The 22,526-nt window shown below is 35.6% G+C and overlaps 1 long non-coding RNA gene across 1 annotated transcript; it reads right to left on the bottom strand.

Moving 5' to 3' along the window:
• Nucleotides 1-20,538: 20,538 nt before the first annotated feature.
• Nucleotides 20,539-22,305, bottom strand: LOC145116709 (uncharacterized). The gene is made up of 2 exons (XR_013712274.1): nucleotides 22,089-22,305; nucleotides 20,539-21,067 (listed from the first exon to the last, which is right to left on the bottom strand). It is a non-coding gene; the product is annotated as an uncharacterized LOC145116709 (long non-coding RNA).
• Between the last annotated feature and the right edge of the window lie 221 nt (nucleotides 22,306-22,526).

The raw sequence follows: 22,526 nt of genomic DNA, 5'->3' as shown, positions 1-22,526 counted from the left end.
TTTTACTGATGATTATAGTAGATATGACTATATCTACTTAATCAAGCATAAAACAGATACCTTTGAAAAGTTCAAAGAGTTTAAACGGGAAGTGGAGAATTAGCTGGGCAGGAACATTAAGATGCTTCGATCCGATCAAGGTGGTGAGTATCTTAGTACAGAGTTCCTTGACTATCTTAAGGAATGTGGAATTGTTTCACAATTGACACCTCCCAGGACACCACGGCTTAATGGTGTGGCTGAGAGGCGCAATCGAACCTTGTTGGACATGGTTCGTTCAATGATGATTCGAGCTTCGTTACCAATCTCATTTTGGGGGTATGCCTTAGAGACTGCCGCCCATATCCTTAATCTAGTCCCAACTAAAAAGGTTGCCAAAACACCTCATGAGATGTGGACTGGGAAAGTTCCCACATTGGACCACATCAAGATTTGGGGTTGCGAGGCTTTCGTGAGGCGCGAGACTCATGATAAGCTCGAACCTCGTAGTGAGCGGTGTATTTTCATCGGCTACCCACATAAATCCTTTGGTTACCTCTTCTACAGACCCAGTGAAAATATGGTCTTTGTGGCAAGGAGAGCAGTCTTTCGTGAGAGAGAATTCATAAGCCAAGGAAACAGTGGGAGTCAAATTGACCTTGAAGAGCTTCAAGAGTCAAGCGGTGAAGGAACCTCAAACCCTATCAATCAACCTGAGGAGGAAGCTCCTGTTGAATCAACTGATGAGCCCATACCTCTAAGGCGTTCCACTAGAGTTAGGAATGCACCTGAGCATTATTATGGTTTCCATATTACTATAGAAGGTGACACATTTATCAGTGATAGTACACTGGTAAATTTGGATGAACCTAACAACTATAAGGAAGCCATGGAAGGCCCTAAGTCTGCTAAATGGAAAGAGGCTATGGATAGCGAGATCCAATCTATGTATGACAATCAAGTTTGGAACTTGGTTGACAATATACCAGGTCGTAAGACAGTCGGATGCAAATGGATCTTCATGAAGAAGACTGACATGGATGGGAAGGTACACACTTACAAGGCGCGACTGGTCGCGAAGTGCTTCACTCAAACTCTGGGAGTTGACTATGATGAGACCTTCTCGCCAGTAGCGAAGATTAAGTCTATTAGGGTTATGCTAGCCATTGCTGCATTTCATGATTATGAAATATGGCAAATGGATGTCAAAACCGCTTTCCTTAACGGAAAGTTGGCTGACGATGTTTACATGAGTCAGCCAGAGGGTTTTTTCAATGCAAAGTGCCCTGATAGAGTGTGTAAGCTTGAGAAATCCATTTATGGATTGAAACAAGCATCTCGTAGCTGGAATCTTTGTTTTGATGAGAAAATCAAAGAGTTTGGCTTTTCGAGAAGCGAGGATGAGTCCTGTGTATATGTCAGAGCTAGTGGGGGTATAGTCAGCTTTTTGGTACTGTATGTGGATGACATACTACTCATAGGAATGACATCCCAACCTTGCAGGAGGTTAAGTCCTGGCTTGGGAAGTGTTTCGCTATGAAGGACCTTGGAGAAGCTGCCTATATCCTAGGGATAAGGATATTGAGAGATATGAGTAAAAGACTAAATGGACTTAGTCAGAGTACTTACTTGGATAAGGTGTTGAAGAGGTTCAACATGCAGAATTCCAAGAAAGGAGACTTACCGATCCAGAGCAATGCCAAACTAAGTAAGACTCAGAGTCCGAGTACAGAGGCTGAGTTAGCTGAGATGAGTCGATTACCATATGCTTCTGTTGTTGGCTCGATCATGTATGATATGACTTGTACTCGCCCTGATGTGGCCTTTTCTTTGAGCATGGTCAGCAGATATCAGGGGAACCCCGGCAAGGCTCACTGGACTGCGGAAAAGAACATTCTCAAGTACTTGCGGAGGACTAAGGATTGGATCCTTACCCTTAGTGGGAGTGATGACTTGAGAGTGATAGGGTATAGCGATGCCAGCTTTCAAACCGACAGAGATAATTTCCTCTCTCAGTCGGGCTGGGTCTTTACTCTGAATGGAGGGGCGGTTACTTGGAAAAGTTCCAAGCAGGAGACAGTAGCTAATTCGACATGTGAATCAGAGTACATAGCAGCAAGTGAAGCGGCGAAGGAGGCGATATGGCTAAAGAACTTCATCGGAGACCTTGGAGTTGTACCAGCTATAAAGGAGGCTATGAAGATTTTCTGTGACAGCAATAGTGCGGTTGCCTTAGCCAAGGAACCAAGAGATCATGGAAGATCCAGACACATTGACAGAAAATTGTTGGATATAGTGTCTAAGTCCATAACTATATTTGGTATGTACTTGACCCGACCCGGCATGGTCCATTTGGGTTGCACTTCACCCGAACAATTTATGGATAATCGTTTGAGAATAGTATAAGTTATGATTTATTAATATATTATAAGTCCTAATATATTAATATAAAATCATATTATTTAATTAGTATTGATCTATAATTAATCTAGAATTAATTTAGAGATCAAAAGTATGACTAATTAAATATGGGCTCTTGTATTTATATAGTGTGGGCTAATGCTTATTTGGAATGGGCTAGGCTTGCATGGAAAGTCCATGGATACTCCATGGAGCTTTAACCCATGGATCTCATGGAAATGAAAAGACATGGGTATTAGGGTTTACATGAATGTAACCCTAATCCACCACACTATATAAAGGAGGCTTTGGTTCTTGAAATCACATGAGTTGTGGTGAGTAAAGTAAGAGGGCCGATTTCAAGAAGGTGATTACTATTCTCTCAAACTTCCAAGTTTGTGGTGATTTGTGATTTCCATTTGAGGCATCCACACTATTGGTGCTAGGCTCTAAAACTCCAAGCAATCAACTACAACTACAAGGTAAGTAATTCTACTAGCTTTATTTGATTCAAGTTCCCCATGCCATGCTAGATAGGATAAGAACCTTGGAAAAATAATTATTTGCATGTATCATAGTCAAACATAGATCCAAGGTTTCTAGGGTTGCATGTACACCATAGGAGTGTTAGAATGCTCAAAAACCCATCAGTGGTATCAGAGCCTGGTTTGTTTATTTGATACTTGATGCAAAAAAAAAAAAAAAAAAAAAAAAAAAAAAAAAAAAAAACTTGAAAATCGAAGTTTTGTTCAAAAGCTCGTATCAAAATTTCAAGTTTTGTATATGTACTTACGATTCTTGAAATTTTTGATATGAACATTCATAAACATATGAGTTTAGAAGATCATAGAAATTATGTGCTAATAATTGATTAGATTAATTCTTGATCTTTATGTGTTTTAATGGAGTCCATAACTAGTTCTTAAGTTATGGATAACCAAAAGTCACATTTATAAATAACCATTAAAAGAACACATAGGTTACAAAAAATGAAGAGTCTTCATTTTTAATAACCATTAACTCATAAGTTATGAGAAATGAAAAGTTTTGAAAGTTTACAAAACTTGCCTTGAAGTTTTGGAACATGTAAAGTCATATTAAAAACTTTAGTTCCAACCCCTAGAATTTTAAAAGTTAAAATTCAACCCTTATACTTTATAATATTATAAGTTTAATAATATTTATATATGTATAAGATCAAGTCGTCTTACCGCTAGTACGCCTCATTCACGAAGCCGGTCTATAAGGGGGGTATAAGGTTGTTGCCTATAAAATGGCAACTTAATGGGTGTCCACTCTCACCCACCGCTTCCTTGATTGGTGGAGGGTCGTTAGCCGAACGGGTAGGACAAGGACTTATAAATTCTCATTAAAAGTATAATGATAATACTAAAGTAACTAAACTTTATTGAATTCTCAATCTTAGTTATTTTAGGAAATGTGAATAAGGTGCTAATCCATGAAATTACATTTTACACTTTGTTTAAGTCGTTAGTGGAGCGTGTGTGGTTAACCGGCACATCGATTGAGGGGTAATACATTAAGGGTACCAAGTAATTTGCATGGTTACTTCACACCTTGTTTTGTGATCCTCGGCATCCCAGTCACAAAACTTGAAGGGCACACTCGAGATTGAAACATGCCATTGAAGAAAGTTCAATGAATCTCAAAGAATCTAGGAGTTTCTAAACCAATTAAAACCTAATTAAATATTTCGTTTTTCATGGTGGAAATTGGTGAATCGTCATTCACCTACCTTCAAATATCTTATAGCTTAGATTACGGCATCCCTCTTCTAAGTTATAAAATATTGTGTTGGGTCCTAGCCTTAATAGTACATTTGGGTGTTTTGTTAAGGACTATCTCTATATCTAATCTAATCTATTCCCTCTTCTTTTCAGATGTCTTCCAATAACAATGCTTCTGGCTCAAACCCTACTAGCTCCTTCTCTCTCATGAATCTTTGTGGGAGAGTCATCTTTGATGGGTCCAACTTTACAGATTGGATCAGAAACATCAGGATGGTCACTCGGTTTGAGAACAAAGAATATGTTCTCGACAAGGAGCTGAAGGTACCCGAGCCAACTGCTACTCCTGAAGAGCTTGCTGAATATGAGGTACATGAAAGAGATGCTACAAAAGTGGCATGCATCATGATGGCCACCATGACAGCCGAACTCCAAAAATCCTATGAGGACTATTATCCTTTTGAGATGCACCAGGACTTGATGGACCGTTACCATCAAAGTGCTCGTCAAGAGCGATATGAAATAATCTCCTCCATGATAACAACCCGAATGAAGGATGGTGAACCCATCACGGGCCACATGCAGAAAATGCAAAGGTATGTGGACCGTTTACTGAAGCTGAATGTGAACTTCCCTGAGGAGTTAGCAATAGACATCATTTTGCACTCCTTGCCATCGTGTTATGATCAATTCTGCATGACATATCACATGAACAAGGAAGAAGTCACCCTCAGCAAACTTCAAGGACTCTTGAAGACCGCCGAAAGTGGTCTAAAGGGTAAGTCGGTTGTTACTACTCCTACTCCTACTCCAACTGCGGCCAATGTCTTGGCAATCGGGCATGGCAAACAGAAGAAGAGAAAGAACCCTTCTAAGGGTACCAAGGGTAAGACCCTTGAAGGCTCCTCTTCAAGCAAAACCAAGAAAGGTTTTGTCACTCCTTCTGCTAACCCTAATGAGGCTTAATGCTTCTATTGCCATGAAAAGTCGCACTGGAAGCGAAACTACCCAAAGTACCAGCAAGATTTGAAGGATGGGAAAGTAAAACCCAACCATGCAGGTATATACACTATATTGTCTAATAACTCACCTCATTCTAAGTCTTGGGTCCTTGATACAGGTTATGGTATTCACATATATTGTGATTTGCAGGGACTAAAAAGAAGTGAGAATGTGGAGCAGGGAAAGATAAACTTGATCATGGGAAACAGGAAAGCTTCACCTGTCACCAAGATAGGAGTTTATTCCTTAGTGCTAAATAGTGGGTTTACATTAGATTTGAATAAATGTTATTATTCGCCAGAAATGACAAGAAATATTATTTCCTTTCATGCATTGTATAAACAAGGTTTTACCTTTTATTTTGATAATAATAATGGTAGTATTGATGCTTTCTTTAATAATGTCCTTTATTTTAAAGCATTACCTTGTGATGGCGTGTATGAAACTGTATCTGTTGTAGATAATCTAGGAAATAATGTATTGTGTATTAACTCTTCCACTAGCTTAGATAAAGCATCCTTATGGCATTGTCGTCTTGGACATGTAAGCAACAAACGCATAGGCCAACTCCAAAATGATGGAGTCTTGGAGTCATTTGACCTAAAGTCAGATGATAGTTGTGAATCTTGTTTGCTTGGTAAAATGACAAAGTCACCTTTTACTGGCACTTGTGCTAGGGGTTAAGGTTTGTTGGACCTCATACACACGGATGCGTGTGGACCCTTCAGAACCGCCACAAGAGATGTTAATCGGTTCTATGTGACTTTTACTGATGATTTTAGTAGATATGGATATGTCTACCTAATCAAGCATAAGTCAGAAACCTTTGAGAAATTCAAAGAGTTTAAGCAAGAAGTGGAGAATCAGTTGGGCAGGAACATTAAGATGCTTCGATCCGATCGTGGTGGTGAGTATCTTAGTACTGAGTTCCTTGACTATCTTAAGGAATGTGGGATTGTCTCACAATTGACACCTCCTAGGACACCACAGTTGAATGGTGTAGCTGAGAGGCGCAATCGGACCTTGTTGGACATGGTTCGTTCCATGATGAGTCGAGCTTCGCTACCAATCTCATTTTGGGGTTATGCCTTAGAGACTGCCGCCCATATCCTTAATCTAGTCCCTACAAAGAAGGTTGCCAAAACACCTCACGAGGTGTGGACTGGAAAAGTTCCCAATCTAGACCACATCAAGATTTGGGGTTGCGAGGCTTTCGTGAGATGCGAGACTCACGATAAGCTCGAACCCCGAAGCGAAAGGTGTATTTTCATCGGCTACCCACATAAATCCTTTGGTTACATCTTCTACAGACCCAGTGATAATGTGGTCTTTGTAGCAAGAAGAGGATTCTTTCGAGAGAGAGAATTCATGAGCCAAGGAGACAGTGGGAGGCAAATTGACCTTGAGGAAATTCAAGAGTCAAGTGGTGAAGGAACCTCAAACCCTAGCCCTCAACCTGAGGAGAAAACTCCTGTTGAGCCGACTGAAGAATCTATACCTCTGAGGCGTTCCACCAGAGTTAGGAATGCACCTTAGCATTATTATGGTTTTCATATTACTGCAGAAGGTGAGACACTTATCAGTGATAACACACTGGTAAATCTGGATGAGCCTAACAGCTACACGGAAGCCATGGCAGGCCCTGAGGTTGCTAAATGGAAAGAGGCTATGGATAGCGAGATACAGTCCATATATGACAATCAAGTTTGGAACTTGGTTGACAATGTACCTGATCGTAAGATAGTTGGGTGCAAATGGATCTTCAAGAAGAAGACCGACATGGATGGTAATGTACACACTTATAAGGCACGACTGGTTGCAAAGGGTTATTCTCAAACTCCGGGAGTTGATTATGATGAGACCTTTTCACCAGTGGCCAAGATTAAGTCTATTAGGGTTCTGTTAGCCATTGCTGCATTTCATGACTATGAAATATGGCAAATGGATGTCAAAACCGTTTTCCTTAATGGAAAGTTGGTTGAAGATGTTTACATGGTTCAGTCAGAGGGTTTTGTCAGTACAGAGTACCCCAGTAGAGTGTGTAAGCTCGAGAAATCCATTTATGGATTAAAACAGGCACCTCGCAGATGGAATCTTTGCTTTGATGAGAAAATCAAAGAATTTGGCTTTTCAAGGAGTGAAGATGAATCTTGTGTCTATATCAAGGCTAGTGGGAGTATAGTCAGCTTTTTGGTACTGTATGTGGATGACATACTACTCATAGGAAATGACATCCCAACCCTGCAGGAAGTAAAGTCCTGGCTTGGGAAGTGTTTCGCTATGAAGGACCTTGGAGAAGCTGCCTATATCCTAGGGATAAGGATTTTGAGAAACAGGAGTAAAAGACTAATTGGACTTAGTCAAAGCACCTATGTGGATAAAGTGTTGAAAAGGTTCAACATGCATAACTCCAAGAAAGGAGAGTTACCCATCCAGATTGAGTAAGACACAAAGCCCTAGTACTGAGGCTGAGATAGAAGAAATGAGTCGAATACCTTATGCTTCAGCTGTAGGATCGATCATGTATGCTATGACGTGTACTCGACCTGATGTAGCCTTTGCTTTGAGCATGGTTAGCAGGTATCAGGGGAACCCTGGCAAGGCACACTGGACTGCGGTAAAGAATATCCTCAAGTACCTACGGAGGACTAAGGACTGGGTCCTTACCCTCGGTGGCAGTGAGGACTTGAGAGTTGTAGGGTACAGTGATGCTAGCTTTCAGACTGACAGGGATAATTTCCGCTCTCAGTCGGGCTGGGTCTTTACTCTAAACGGAGGGGCAATTACTTGGAAAAGTTCCAAGCAGGAGACAGTGGCTGATTCCACTTGTGAATCAGAGTATATAGCAGCAAGCGAGGCAGCAAAGGAGGCTATATGGCTAAATAACTTCATCGGAGACCTTGGAGTTGTACCAGCTATAAAGGAGCCAATGGAGATTTTACAGCAATAGTGCGGTTGCCTTAGCCAAGGAACCAAGAGATCATGGGAGATCCAGACACATTGACAGAAAATATCACTTCATTAGACATCGAATAGAAGAAGGAATCCTCATGGCAAAGAGGGTATCATCGGATGAGAACCCAGCAGATCCCCTCACGAAGGTACTGACTCGGGCTAAGCATCCCCAGCATGCTCGGAGCATAGGGCTGAAGGATGATATTAGTTTTAGTAGTTAGACAATCTTGAAATTTGTAAAATGTAATTGACATTTGATGATAAATAAAAGCTCTTATTTATGAGTAAAGTGTTGCTATCTCTTGTCAATCGTTTACTATTATTTCTTTTTGCATGTTTTGACTTCCAGAATAATTATGTTATGGTTTATATCATATTATTCAAACTCTCCACAGTCGGTCATATGTTGGAAGTAGATATCAATCAAGACTGTCATGGGTTGGCTTGTAGAGGTCTAAGATGTTAGACAAAGCGGGGCTACAGCACTCATGAGTGCTCATAAGTTCTGAGTATTGGATTCAACCCACGCTCACTTGTATATCTTCATGGAATTTATCTCGAGTGATCGTGAGACGGTAATATCATATAAGTCTTCAAACCTAGAGATATGATTTGTTGCCTATGAGTTGGTGATGCATTGATTGCACGAAAATGCATTGGTAACTCGATGTTATAAACCGTGCTTTTGTGTGTAATTCAACAAGTAGTAGAGCAAACATATGAGTCGAAGTTTATCTGTTCCTTCTAGGATTAGAAGCGATATCTGGGCCCCTCGATGATTTTGTTTTGACCTATGTATCGGGCCCGGTCAGAACTAAATTGATGTGTTCAGTTAAGTTCTATGTCAAACAAATCGGAAATCGGGAAACAAATGCTGGACAATAAGCAAGACCATGTTCCATGTATTTGTCCGGCTGATATGTAGAACAGAGGATTATATGATCACTTATCTAAAATGGAGCTTCATAGTTCAACAGAGTTTAAAGAGATACGATTGCTGATCGGTTCCTGAAGTCATACTTGCAACTATAGTTATTAGACTTATCCAAGTGGGAGACTGTTGGATATAGTGTCTAAGTCCATAACTATATTTGGTATGTACTTGACCCGACCCGGCATGGTCCATTTGGGTTGCACTTCACCCGAACAATTTATGGATAATCGTTTGAGAATAGTATAAGTTATGATTTATTAATATATTATAAGTCCTAATATATTAATATAAAATCATATTATTTAATTAGTATTGATCTATAATTAATCTAGAATTAATTTAGAGATCAAAAGTATGACTAATTAAATATGGGCTCTTGTATTTATATAGTGTGGGCTAATGCTTATTTGGAATGGGCTAGGCTTACATGGAAAGTCCATGGATACTCCATGGAGCTTTAACCCATGGATCTCATGGAAATGAAAAGACATGGGTATTAGGGTTTACATGAATGTAACCCTAATCCACCACACTATATAAAGGAGGCTTTGGTTCTTGAAATCACATGAGTTGTGGTGAGTAAAGTAAGAGGGACGATTTCAAGAAGGTGATTACTATTCTCTCAAAGTTCCAAGTTTGTGGTGATTTGTGATTTCCATTTGAGGCATCCACACTATTGGTGCTAGGCTCTAAAACTACAAGCAATCAACTATAACTACAAGGTAAGTAATTCTACTAGCTTTATTTGATTCAAGTTCCCCATGCCATGCTAGATAGGATAAGAACCTTGGAAAAATAATTATTTGCATGTATCATAGTCAAACATAGATCCAAGGTTTCTAGGGTTGCATGTACACCATAGGAGTGTTAGAATTCTCAAAAACCCATCAAAAATATCACTTCATAAGACACAAGATAGAAGAAGAACTCCTCGTGGCAAAGAGGGTATCGTCAGAAGAGAACCCTACAGATCCGCTCACGAAGGGACTGACTAGGGTTAAGCATTTGCAGCATGTGAGGAGCATCGGGCTGAAGGAAGATATTAGTTTTAATAATTAGATAGTTATTTCTGAAACTTGTAAAATATAACTGAAATTTGATGATTAAATAGAAGTTGTTATTTATTTATGAGTAAAGTTACTATCTTGTGTCAATCGTTTACTATTGTTTCAACTTTGCATGTTTTGACTTCCAGAATAATTATATTATTCAAACCATCCACAATCAATCATACTTTGGAAGTAGGTATTGAAATAAGACTGTCATGAATTGGGTTTGTAGATTTGTCTCAATTGTATTAGACATAGCAATGGTTGCTGCAACATTAATGAGTGCTCATAAGTTCTGAGTATTGGATTAAAGCCACACTCACTTGTATCACTTCATGGAATTTATCTCGAATGATCGTGAGATGGTAATATCATATAAGTCTTCAAACCTAAAGATATGAGTTGTTGATTATGAGTTGGTTGTATATTGATTGTACAAAAACGCATCAGTAACTTGATGTTATAAAATGTGCTCTTGTGTATGATTCAACAAGTAGTTAGTATAAGCATATGAGTCGAAGTTTATTTGTTCCTTTTACTCCTTGGAGGATTAAAAGAGATATCTGGGCCCCTCGATGATTTTTTTTGACCTATGTGTCGGGCCCGGTCAGAACCAAATTGATGTGTTCAATTAAGTTCTATGTCAAACAAATTGGAAATCGGGAAACAAACTGTTGGACAATAAGTATGACGTTCCATGTATTTTTCCGGCTGATATCTTGAAAACAGAGGATTATATGATCACTTATCTAAAATGGCACTTCATAGTTCGACAAAGTTTTAAGAGCTACGATTGATGTTCGATTCCTGAAGTCATACTTGCAACTACAGTTATCAGACTTATCCAAGTGGGAGACTGTTGGATAAGGTGTTTAAGTCCATAACTATATTTGGTATGTACTTTACCCGACCCGGCATGGTCCATTTGGGTTGCACTTCACCAGAACAATTTGTATGGATAGACTTTTGAGTAGAGTATATATTCGTGATTTATTAATATATTGTAAGTTATAATATGTTAATATGAAATCACATTATTTAATTAGTATTGATCAAGAATTAATTTGGAATTAATTTGGTGATCAAAAGAGACTAGTTAAATATGGATCCTAATAGTATGGGCCAATGGATTATTTAGGATGGGCTAAGCTTGCATGGAAGTCCATGGATAGTCCATGAAGTTTTTAACCCATGGATCCTAAGTAAATGAAAGGTCATGAGTATTAGGGTTTACATGGATGTAACCCTAATCCTCCATACTATATAAAGGAGTCCTTGGCACTTGAAATTGGCACTAGTGTGTGAGACTGGAAACATAGCCGATTTTGTGAGCTTAGTATACTCTCTCAAGAACTTCCAAGTTGTTGTGGTGATTTGTGATTCCACTTGAGGCATTCACATTATTGGTTCTAGGCTCTTAAAGCTCCAAGCAATCAACTACAAGAAAAGGTATGTATTTCTATCTAGTTTTTTTTATTGTACAAGAACCTACAATTGCATGCTAGATAGGACAATGCTTTGGAAATCAATTTTTCATGTATAATAGAGAAAACATAGTTCCAACGTATTTAGGGTTGTATGTGCAACTTAAGGTTGTTAGGATGCTCAAAACACTTCAATAGTACGCCTAATGTACTAGGTGGCCTCCACGATCAAGCTAAGCTCATGAGTATGTTGCACGTACACATGCGTATGCCCTGCGTACTCAAATTCCGCCTTTTTCAACAAGGACCAATCTCGACATATATATAAAAGATTAAGGTCTAAGAAGTTATATCTCCTTTTGGGGATGTTACAAGTTCTATGGCAGATAGGACTCGAGACTCCGTCTTACTTCCTTCCAAGGGTACAATGTTTATTGTCAAACCTTTGGTGATACACATGGTATTGTCTTCAAACGAGAAAAGATGTACCTCGTTTAGGAACTCCATTCCTAACACAATGTGGTAATCATCCATAGGTACTATCGTTAAATCAATGATGCTTGTTCGCCCTCCAATATTGATTGTTACTTCATGAGCGACTCCAAAGATAGGCTCAGACGAAGCATTTAATGCTTTCAACCAACCTATCCCTTTGGTGTATTGAATATTCATATTCTTGGCATCATTTTCAGCAAGGAAGTTATGAGTCACAACTGTGAAGATTAGTGTTTTAACATATTCTTCATTAAGCTTGGAATTAACAAACACAATACCACGTTCCATTTTCCCAATCTCCTTCTCAATCTTGGTTTCCTATTTTGCCACAAAGTTAAGGCATTGTAGGGAGCTATTATGAGCTTCTTTGGTATCTCCTTTTTCTTCTTCGAATACCATTGCATTGAAGGTCTTTTTCTTAGGAAAGTTTCGAATCAAGCGAGAACCATCACATAAATAGCACTTAATTTCCCTTTGACTTCACCATTCGATCAAATTTACTATGGAAAACGATGGTCTTGGAGAGGTTCTATCATTTCTTGAGGGTGGTTTAGGGGCTGGTTTATCTCCACCACTAATCTTCCTAGCTGTAATGTCTCTTTGGAAATCCATAACATCTTCTACTATGACTATTGCTTTTTCTACATCCTGGATATTCCTTCTCTTGAGCTCATTATAGGACCAAGATTGTAGTCTGTCTTGGAAGTAAAATGACTTATCTTACCCTTTAAGATTGGGAAGTTCTAGCATCAATGTTGTGAATTCTACCACATAATCTCAGATCAACCCGATGTGTTTTAACCCCAAAGCTTCTTCATTTTATGTATTCAACGTTGTGGGGGTAGAGCTGCCTCTTAAACTGTTTCTTTGACTTTTCCCATGTGACTATGTTAAGGCCTTTCTCTGTGTCTCCATGTTTACATCTCTACCATAAAGCATCATTTCCTCATAGATAAAGGGCAACCGTGTCTATCTTTGACTTGTTGTCTTTTACCTCAACTACATTAAAATAACACTCTAGGGACCAGAAAATTCTTAAAGTACTTCAGGATCTCTCTTACCTTCATACTTTAATGGGTTAGGTTCCTCTGTGCATGGTGTTATTTTCGTAACAACTCCGTTGGTTATCGCTTCCTTGCATATATTTACTTCGACTTCTAAAGCACCTATCTTCTCATCGAACTCGTGTCGCAAAGTTTTGATCATTCACAAGACTTCTTCCTTGATAACACTGATGGTCTCCTTCATTCCATCACCCGTGTCACTTATATCACTAACGAACTGGTCGACAATATCCTTCCACTCAAGGATCTCACTGACGTTGATCGCCACCCTTGTAAGCTTTTTTTTCCTAAGCTTGATAAGGCATCTACAGATTTGTCCCTTTTCTTAGACTTCTTTTCCTTCTCTTCGGCTAAAGGGAGAATGTTGTCTACTTCACTCGCTCTTTTCATCGTTATGGTCTCTTGCTTTCTCAAAAATGGCTCTAATACCAAATGTTACGGGATGACTCTTGCGACTAGTCTATCTCGTGTGCTACTTCACGTATCTTCGACTAAGTCAGGCTAACTTCTATCTTTAGGTTGTACTAACGAACTTGGAAAGCAAGAGATGTGATATGGGACACTTCAAGGTACGAAAGAAAGCTTGTATTTTAGAACTCAACTTCTTTACAAGATAACTTCTTCATAGTTCCAGCAAATGAGCCCCCTATCTATAGGAACCTTACACCTCCTCAAGGGAAGTTTCTAGGTTCCGAACTTCCCACGTATTTTAGATTATTTTTACAAGATCTATACCCCGTTACAATATTCTATAGGGTTTTATACTACTCTTTTATGTCCTACAGAATTATAGGACATTCTAGGGTCTTCCGGGTCGTTCTTGCTTGTTTCATCATCTTCTTGATCGGTCTAAAAGATTCTACAATCTCCATCTTGTGATAGCCAACTCCGGTGATATTTGTCTTAGTTTCAACTGTTAGTGTAAACCTAAGACAAAAGTCAAAGATTTATTATTTTGTCTTGTCTAAGTATTATCCTAAACAATAACAAACATTTGGTAGCATCATTTACATTTTGTTTTGTGTAAATTATGTCTACTTTAAATATTTTAGTAAAGAGTTCTAATAACACATTATTTGTTGATGAAAAGTTTAAAATCGCTAAATCAAACGGAAGCATATTTTTATAACATGCATATAATTAATGTTTGTTGTTCTCTTATAAAGATTTAGAAAATCTTTAAAAAAGTGTTTAAAACAAGAGGGTGAAACTTCTATTGTCAATCATTAAATGCATAATTATAAGATAATCATGTAATTTTTAAACTAAGGTTAAACCTGAAAATGACTAACATGCGAGTATCATCACAACTCTTCTATTCATGTCTTTTAGTTAATAGAACTACGACTTGCACCTGAAAAAACATAATTTTAGTTGATTTTTTGTTTTAGAAAAATATATTTAAAATCAATTTTATTAATAAAAAAATGAAGTTGACCTAAATAAGAAATCGACTTATTGATAATTGGTTCTTTATTATATTATATACTTAGTTTAAAGTGTTGATTTTAGGTTGTACAAAATCTATACAGATTGTGTGCAGTTTGGTTGCGCCTATCGGGGTTAACAATCGACCCAAACGTACCTGCCACCAACCTTTCGGCATGACAAATTTGTGAACCGGACGGGTTGGATAAGTCACTCTGCCCACATATTTCTCCTCTATTTTGATTGTCACGACTACATATTCATTTTTTCCCCCATTTTAATGCCTACATAAACCACTTCAAAAACCATACATTTTCTAAAATTTCATTCCAACTTTGTTAAATTTCATTTCAACCCTTTCCAATTTGATTCTAACCCTCTCCACTTTAATGAATTCATCTTTTAGTTTTGACGAATACGTCCGCACCAAATATGTTAAGAAAACAAATCTTCTTTTCTCATATTCATCCGAATCTAAAATAACTACAACCTTTTGGCAACATTTTCTTTAGTTGTACAAATGCTTCTTGAAGATATTGCAAGTTCAAACGGGCATAACAATCCAAGTACTTATGTGAAGAGAAATCACGAAGTTGTTGAAAAAGCGTCTAATCCAATATTACTTTGCTAATAATGCTTTCTTTGGTGACGATAATTTTTAAGAAGGTTTCAGATGAGCAGATACTTAATTACTCATGTGTATTGTTTTTTTTTTTTTTGAACAACTTAATATTAAAATTAAAAACATCTAGAAAGAAGCTAGAGAAAAAAGAATACAAATAACCTTAGATCATTGGATTTTGAAGCCACAATTACCAAGTAATAGTATTTCTACTATATCTACCAACGAACCATTGAAAAGAAGTAATAACAATGTTCTCGAAAAGGGTACTCCTAAACATAGGTGGTGAATTGAATATCACACTATTCCTGTATCTCCATATGAACCAAATCGTGGTCAACACAATAACTTCCAACACCTTCCTCTTCTCAACATGAACACTAATCGAATCAACCCAATACAATAACTCCAAAATATTAGAGAAAAAGGGGAAAGGGAGATCCAACCATTTAATCACCTTAATCCATATCTGATTCGCCACATCGCATGAAACAAACACATGATTCACTTCCTCACTAGCCGACATACACGAAGAATACATCACCGAGGAAAATCGATGTTTCTGGCATCTAAGTTGTTCCTAGTAGGAAGTTTATCCATGAGAACATGCCAAAGATGAACGTTAACCTTGATCGGAACTAAACGAAACCATCTAGTAGCAATAGAGCCAGAAGGAAGGGTACACTTGTCTATATAACACCTGGTACTACCAACTGTAAACTCTCCATCTGTCTCTAACTCCCACTCCTACTCCCATCTATCACTCCCAGCCGAGAACACCACTTGAGATAACATCCATATATACAAGGTTTCAGATAAGTTTTAGTTCATTGCATAAATGCATATATATAATACGAAAAGTCGAAAACTAGTGTTCGAGAACATGGAAAACGCGTTGTATGAGTACTTAAATATGTTGGAAAGAGTATCGCGTGAAAGATTTCAACACTTCTTCTATTGTATTATTAAGCTATATGGAGACGAGTATTTGCGTAAGCCAACAACCATCGACATTCAACTTTTGTACGCTACACATGAATCCATACATGACTTTTCTTATATGTTTTGTATTATTGACTACACACATTGGAATTTGACGAATTTTCTAACAGCATTGCAACACGAGTCCACGAGAGGTGATCGATCACAGGTACCCAACGACGATACTTGAGACGGTAGCATCATAAGATTTATGGTGCGCATACTGTGATGTTGTTGGTTCCAATAATAACTTAAATGTCTTCTACCAATCACCACTACTTGACGTAAAATTATTGGACAATCTCCCCAAATGTCCATTAATTTGAAGGAAGAAGTATACAAACATATATACTATCTTGTAGATGAGATATATCCAATTTTGACAACTTTTGTGAAATCATTTTCACATCTAGCTACCGAAAATAAATAGTGCAAGGCGGCACACTAATCAACAAAAAAAGATGTGAAACAACCTTTTGGGGTCCTTGAGGCATAATACGACTCAAATAAACAATGCATACTAACAAAAATATGCATACTTATATTATGTTACATACTACGACACCAAAATATGAAGTTACTCCTATATAGCTAGTTCATGATACCGACCCCATCTATTGTAATGTTTTTTTTAATTGAAATGGTCTAATTACATTCTCGTAATGACTTACTTTTTTAAAAATGTCTAGTATTTTTCCAAAATTTTGTGTTGAATTTAGGAGTTTTGCATACGTAGTATAATTATGAGAGAATTTTCAATATATTAAAATTTAGTATAATAATTTTCTTTCGGTAATTTACCGATAAAAATAACATTTTTATCACATGTACTCTAAAGTTCTAAAGACATATTTTTCCTCCCACAAAATTTAAACCACATGTAAATTTTATATCCTTCATTGATTGTACAATTCCGTTAGTATTTACAAATATAAATGTCTATCCTTTTTCTTATTTTTCTATCAGATTTAGTGGGTCATGGAAGTATCATTCGTCTTGAGGCATGCATTCACCTTTTCTTATTTATATTGTTTGTCTAAATAAAAGTAATTATCACTCATCGTCTTCCCGTTTTTTTCGTTTATTGTTGATTATAAATGTGAATGCGATGATGACATCGTAAATTGCATCGAATCATCATTAATAGTGGGTCCATCTTCATATCATTTTATTTTTACTTGTTTAATACTATAAAGCTAAAAGGAGTGGTAGCATGTGGTGGCATGTGTTAAACCATTGTCACATCATATTTTTTTATGTACACCTAAGTATAGGTTGATGTTATGGAATGATGATGTGTTTAAAAGATAAAAACTTTTATTGCTTAAATCAAATAAATGTTTATTTAAATATTAAATTAATATAGACTTTAACAAGGTACAAGTTATTAAGCAGAATTTAGAACTATTTAAAACTGAAACAATGAAATGGTGAGAAGGGGACCACCTACTATCCTTTCCATCTTCTCTTTCATCTCGTCAAGTGCTTGGCGAAATAAACCATCTTCTCTTTCATCTCGTCAAGTGCTTAGAGAAGTTCAAGAATAAGTTGTCAATATGGAATGCTAAAAATCTTTCGTTTGGAGGTAGGCTTACTCTTGTCAAATCCGTGTTGGGTAGTCTTTCTCTTTTCAATTTTGCTCTTTTAAAGCTCCTAAGAAAGTTATTGCAGTTTTGGAAGGCATTCGAAGGAGATTTCTTTGGGGAGGTGTTGAGAATTGTAAGAAGATTCATTGGGTTGCTTGGGAGACGATTACTCGACCAAAAAAGGTGGGTGGATTTGGTGTTGGTGATCTTAGATCGATAAACATTGCACTACTAGCAAAATGGTGGTGGAGATTTAGAGTTGAGCAAAATTCGCTTTGGTCCTCTTGTATTAGGGCATTGCATAATACTAGAGGAATTGATGGGATGTCTTTTGCAAGATGTGGGATACCGGGGCCTTGGCTTAAAATTTATCAGATAAAATGGGAGCTTGATGAATGGAATATTGGTCTTGATGATTTGTTTTGTAGGAAATTAGGAGATGGGAAACATACCCATTTTTGGAAAGATAAATGGTTTGGTGATATAATTTTAAGAATGGAATTCCCGGAGTTGTATAAGATTGAAAGTGAAAAGAATTGTAAAGTCTCGGATAGGATTAATATTGGCGACGGTGTTGTTTTTCAAGGCATGTGGAAGAGATGTCCGAGAAGTGGTAGGGAGTCGGCTGAGTTGGAGAAGATGTCAAGTATGGTGGCAGATACAACTTTATCTAGAAAGGCAAATTCATGGGAATGGAAAGCTGGAGAGTCCAACATTTTCTCTGTTAAATCTCTTAGAGATTTAATGGATAATAATTTGGATATCCATAATCATATGGGGGATTTTCAGTGGGTGAAATGGGTTCCAATTAAAGTGAATTGTTTCGTTTGGAGGCTGCTTTGCAATAGAATTCCGGTGGCTTGCAAGCTTGTGGAAAAAGGAATTTTGTTGGATTCAGTTACTTGTCACTTCTACGGGGAAATAGAAGAATCAGTTGAGCATATTTTTATACAGTGCTCGTTCTCAAGGAAGATATGGTCTTGGTTTAGTAATTGGAGTGGCTTACTGCCTTGCATTCCTAATAATTATGATGAGCTTAAAAAAACTGTTTTGATTTCCTCGAGCATTAATAAGAAGAGACTGAAGCTCAGGTTGATGTTAATATACTCGGTGTTGTGGAGTATATGGAGAACTCGCAATGACTTTGTTTTTAAGAAGAAGAGATGTTCGCATCTTAAGACGACAGATGATATTCAAATTCTTGCATTCAATTGGGTTAAGAATAGATCGAAGTTTAATTTTATCTTGTGGTTTAATTGGTGTATTTCTCCTTTATGTACTTGTAATCTATAACTCTTTTTTGTGCTAGCGTCTTACTAGTCTTTAATGCATTTGTCGTTCAAAAAAAAAAAGTGTTTGGCGAGATGATCTTGGCACATGGGTTTAACAATTGTGAAGGAGTGGTAGCACTAATCCATGTAAGCATAGCGAGGGAGTTGGCGATGCCACTCCCTCTAGCCTAATTGTGACTTTATACATTTGGAAAACAATATAAATTTTCTTGACATTTTTATAATAAAATTTGTTGACATTTTAATAATATTTAAAGGTAGAAAAGAAATCAAAATTTTGAGGTTTGAAAATATTTATAATTTTATAGAAAAAATGTTAGCGAAGGTTTTTATATTTTGGTCTAATAATCGATTAAGTATTTATATTTTTTTTTATTAGTAATTAAGCTCAAAAAACTTGTAATTGTTTACGAATTTGTCCTTTTACTTGAAACCGGCACCAGCTAAATATGAGAGTTTTTTTATTTTATTTTATCATTTTTTTTTCACAAATACGATTAAAATTTAAGGGTTTTTCAAAAAAAAATTTAATTTATTATTTTTTTTTAACTATAATCTTATTATAATCTTAATGTAATAATTTTGTGCGATACAAAGTATTATTTTACTATTATTTTATTATTTTATTGTATTTCTACATATGATATAATCTTATTATAATTTCTTTAAAGTAAAAATAATAATCTATAAGTTAAAAAAATATCTTTAGAAAAAAAAAACCTTGCCAAATGATTATGATCATCATTGGTTTGTTTTTTGGGCCAAAGTCAGGGTATGATTATATGATTGGATCATAAGATTGTTATTATTATTTTTTTTTGTTATGTTTTAATATTTTGTTTTGTACTAATTAATTTCATTGAATATGTATTTTTCATGTTTTTTATTATTAAATGATGTATTAGATATGTATTTTTCATGTTTTTTTAGGATTTACGATCCCGCATCGATCTTCGATCATGATTTTGCTAAGTGGGAAAACGATCATATATAGGATGCCGATCTTCACAACCTTGATGATATCATTTGTCTGAAAGGTTATAAGAAACAATTATTTTTAGAAGAAAATAAAACTATTTTCATAATGGATATTTTATTTCGGACAAAAAGATTATCATAATATTAAATTAAGATAATACAATCTATCACACAAAAATATATATATATATATATATATATATATATATATATATATATATATATATATATATATATATATATATATATTAAGAAAATAAGATAATATTTAAAAAAATAATTGTTTTATAAAAAAAAACCTTTAAATTTTGATTATATTTATGAAAAGGCCCTCATATTTACTTGGTGACCATGGGTAAAAGGAAAAATTCGTAAACATTTGTAAGTTTTTTGGCTTAACTGTTAATAAAAAAATATAAAGACTTGATCGATTATAAAATCAAATTTTAAAAACTTTTATGAAGATTTCTCAATTTTTATTTACCAAATATAAAATCTTTTTTTAAAGACAAAAATATTATGTTTATTTTACTTATTGTCTATATTTAATTTTTTTTAACAATTTATTTTTATAAAAGAAAGTCTCTAGTAAGCCACTAGAAGACAAAAAAACTGGGAGATTACGGAATAATAAACATAATTGTGTTTTTCAACCAATCAACCTAATTAAAAACATATTTCCGCTTTCTAGAAACAATCAAATTAAACGATTAATCGCTAATAAGTAATAACATTAAAAATCATCATCTTTTTATACTTCTTTCTCCTAAACTCCAATTTGATCTGAAAGCACCAAAGGTGGCACACACCAAGTATTATTTATGATTGTCTCCACAAGCTTCCTCTTTTTCTTGTTTAACTCCAATGATTCCATCCAAGATATGATATCCACAAACGAACCTTGAGTGTGAATAGTAACATCAACCGATTTTGAGATCTCATTCCATGCTCTAGCTGTTGCCACTTCACATTTCTAAAAAAGATGATCCAAGTCTTTGGTATACACCAAAAAAAATTAGACACAACACTAAATGAGAATCAATACCTTTATAATGGAGGTTTTGTATTAACGGTAACCGGTCAAGTAAAAGCCTCCACACAAGCCCGTGTGCCTCATGCACACACACATGCTGAAAAAAAATGCAATTTTTATCTCTTTAAGCATTGTGTTTACTCCCTTCAATATTAAGCCGGTTGACCTCTAAACTCTCCCAAACTCTATCAATATTCAATTATGAACTTAATAATAATGTTTAATTTTTCACAAGTCTGTTTAAGTGATAAAAGAAATATTTATCCATTTTCATACCTAAGGCTCCAAGGACTTTGTTACATGAAATGAACTCTAACTCTTATTGTACTTATTCAAAATAAAATTAACTTCATCACTTAATGATTCAAGTGATTTAATTCCTTGGAAGCTTGAAGGGAGTAAACACAAAGTATCAGATTTCCAAGTTAAGTCTTACTTCACATTTGGCTTAATATTGTTTCCAACTAGATTCCATTTACTTATAAGTTATTCAAATTAACTCTTAAACACGTTTCAAAACATTCAAAAACAGTATTATAAATGGATTTTAGGTTCAAATGTGATGATCCAACATTTTGATTAATCCTAATCCATTTAGTTTTAATAAAACTCATATAAGCTTCCATTTTTATCCTAAATTATTAAACTCAAATCATAACCGCTTGATCTTCACTTTGAATTGATTAATCACTTATAATATTTCAAAAATGCTTTTAAATTTCAAAAGCTATATCATACGATTGTGAAGCTCAAATCAACATAGATACCTCAAGTCAATGTGAAAATCAACAACAAATCCATAATTACATTATACACTCAATGAATGAATTCTTTAGATTCAAGTTAGTTTCAAACACCATTTAATCTTCATATCATCACTGAATTCATAAATTTAAGCTAAAATTCGAAATTGACCATTAATGAGTTTTTAAGCTTTCAAAATCATTATATCTCAAATATTAAACCATGAATGAGTAGACCAAAAGTGAACTAGTTATTTACTAACTAAAACTCACTATAATCATCGCTAAAACGCCTTAAAGAAGTGATTTTAGGATTTGGGGTTTTCTCCCTAAACCCTAAATCAAAATAATGAAAAAGATGTGAAGAGTTTATACCTTACACAAGCATCTACTTAATCCATAATATCAAAGCTTCAAAAAGAACTTCTAGATCTAACTTCTAGGCTTGAATTAGTTATCTTCATCTCTCCTACTTATCAAATCGTTTTTCCTCTTTCAGTGGAGAAGAAATGGTGAATCTCATAACTATATCCCATAATATTTACGATTTACACCATAAACTTTCCAAGTATAGTATAAATGCATCCAACCAACTTATGAAGAACTAATGAGTTATATTATTTACATTATAACTTATAAAAATGACATTAAATTTTAACATTTATAGTCCCAACCAAGTCATACAAGTTCAAACTTAAGTTTAATGAATTTCTCAAATTTGGTCCCCTAAACTTAAATTGTCACAAATGGTATCTATTAACATTTCTAATCTCGTGATTTCGACTTAGACCTTTACATATGATTTTAGTAACA

The sequence above is a fragment of the Lactuca virosa genome, chromosome 5, assembly GCF_052849685.1.
Source record: "Lactuca virosa cultivar CGN04683 chromosome 5, Lactuca_virosa_CGN04683_v6, whole genome shotgun sequence".
NCBI lineage: Eukaryota > Viridiplantae > Streptophyta > Magnoliopsida > Asterales > Asteraceae > Lactuca > Lactuca virosa.
The sequence above is the reverse complement of the archived record's forward strand: the minus strand, read 5'-3'. Positions and strand labels throughout refer to the sequence as shown.